This window comes from Condylostylus longicornis, unplaced genomic scaffold (genome assembly GCF_029603195.1).
Source record: "Condylostylus longicornis isolate FDR11 unplaced genomic scaffold, ASM2960319v2 ptg000017l, whole genome shotgun sequence".
Taxonomy (NCBI): domain Eukaryota; kingdom Metazoa; phylum Arthropoda; class Insecta; order Diptera; family Dolichopodidae; genus Condylostylus; species Condylostylus longicornis.
In genome coordinates, this window is record NW_026577986.1 from 6,823,023 (window position 1) to 6,825,580 (window position 2,558).

At 23.4% G+C, this 2,558-nt stretch overlaps 1 non-coding gene across 1 annotated transcript; it reads left to right on the forward strand.

The window, feature by feature from the left end:
• The first annotated feature begins 1,191 nt into the window (after positions 1–1,191).
• Trnal-uaa (transfer RNA leucine (anticodon UAA)) lies at positions 1,192–1,275 on the forward strand. The gene has a single exon. It is a non-coding gene; the product is annotated as a tRNA-Leu (tRNA).
• Positions 1,276–2,558: the final 1,283 nt, after the last annotated feature.

The window sequence follows — 2,558 nt, forward strand, 5'->3', positions numbered from 1 at the left end:
AAAATATTACCTATAATAGAATTATGCTAGCTTCCTCGAAAAAAAAACTAAAATTTATTATTTTAAATATTGCGTATACCATTTAATTATGGTTTTAATTGACTTGGACCATTTTCAAATTTATGCGGTATTTAATGAAAACATATTGTCTGAATTATTTATCAGTTTAAAATAACAGAATAGAATTAAAAACTAAAGTAGTGTCATGTATCACGAAATAATCAAATTATAGTGGACTATATATAGAAAGAGAAATTAAAATTATTGCCGAAAAGTGGAATTAATAATACAATTGTTTCTTTTCCACTATTTATATTGAAAAAAAGAGAGAAATGGAAAGCAATAAAATTCGATTGTTTTGCCACATTACAGGTAGCACAACTTTGCATTACATTATTCTATAATAGTATAAGTGATTTTCGTTTAAAGATCGTAAATTTTCTCAATTTTTGAAAATATTCAAATTTTGTTCAAAAGAGTGACAAGATAACAGTATTTTAATATTTTTAATATACACACATACATATGTATCTTATCTATGCATGTAATCAAATTCTTATCACATCCAAGATATTTTTGGGAATTTAACTTAAATATTAATTTTTTATTTTAACATATCAGAACATTATTGTTCACATTGTTACATTATAAATTGACAATTTCTTATTTTATTAAATTTTAATAAATCTCGCTTTTAATAGCCAATAAACGAAAAAGAAAAACAAACAAAATATTAAAATTAATGAAATGCAAAATGTATTCACACATTATTGGACAGTCGACATAGTCTCGCATATGAATGAACTCAAAAGAAATAATAATATTAATAGTATACACTCTTCACTCAATATTAATCATATTATGCTTTATTGCAGCATATAATATGTAGATATAAATACTTTCCGCTCGTATAACGAATGATTTACGTCATTTTCATATTATATTTTAGTTTAATAATATTGTTTTGTTGTACGTTACGTATTATGTTTATGTATGTATAACGATAATATTGTTCATTTGTTTGTAGGTATATATTATTATACAGTTTTCTAAATTTAAAAAAAAAACAACGAACTAAAAAAGATCGTAAACAAAACAAAATTAAAATAAATTAGCGTTTTATTAATAAAAATTTTTGTGTTCTTTGTTACACACTGTTGAAATATTTATTAGCTAGATGAACTTGTATAAGTCAGGTTGGCCGAGCGGTCTAAGGCGCCAGATTTAAGCTCTGGTTCCCAAACGGGAGCGTGGGTTCGAACCCCACACCTGACAATAAAAAGTTTTTTTTTGTTTTTTTTTTTTTAAATAATCAATTTATTTAACAAATTTTCAAAAATTAATACTTAATTTTGGTTCACATTACTTAATTTGTTAAAAAAAATAAAATTATAAATTAAAATTTTTTTTGACAAAATTAAATGAAAGAATAATAAGTAAATTTTTATTCTATATGTAAAATATGTACATACATACATGACTTTAATATTTAGCTTTATTTTAAAGTTTTCTTAAAATAGCATTTAAGAACACTCTTTAGAGCCCTTTGTTAACCCGATTGAAGTAAAAAGAAAATTCCATTGATATTTCATGGTCATTTTTATCGTATTGAAAATAAAAAAATTTCTTTTATTAAAAACGAGAATAGGTAGAGAGAATAGGTCAACTTTGTTATACCCGCACGAATAAGTGATTGAAAAAATTGTATTGTGCTATTTTATAAATATATGTGGCTCATATATGTGGCTGAAAGATATTTTCTGAAAATAATGTACATATTACCATGTCGTTTATGCAAAATTATCAGCACTGTCATTTCAGTATATTTTCTATAATACACGAGCAAAAGGGTTTTGAACTTGTATAGCAGCTGCCACTACGAATCAAGAAATTTTAAGTAGTTTTATCAAATATAATACTTCCAATGACATGCTTATTTGCTATTTGTTTCAATAAATTCTGAGATATAATCAAATACCTTTGTAAGGGAACTATCCAGTCACATCAAATTTAATTAAGGTATGAACTGTTATAAATCATTTTTTGTAAATTTGGTGAACTTAATTAGTTTTTGAGTTATGGTTGGGATAAACGTAAAGACATTGTTAGAACGGCTCAAAATGTCTATATCTCAGACTATCATTACTAACGGAATGGCAAATTTATAATACTCTTCGAACAAACGTTCATATAGGTACAAAAAGGTTTAAAAACATAAAATTAGTTGAAGCGAAATTCATGATTTCATCAAAATTGAAATACCTACAATATTGAAATGTTTTAAATTTTATATATTTTTTTTTTTTTCTTATTACCTTTGAAATTCTTTAAGAAAATCCTATTACTTTGCAAAAAATATTAATTTAATTTATTTTTCTTTAAAAAAAATTTTTTTGATATTTCAAAGGAATTAAAATGTTATTAATAAAATATAATTGTAAATGGTTTTACAAATGTAAAAGAGTGTTATACTGTAAACGAAATAAAAAAGTTGAAAACTTCTTTACTTTCATTGAAATTCAATTTAATAAAAATTCAAAAATATTGTGAAAAAATAA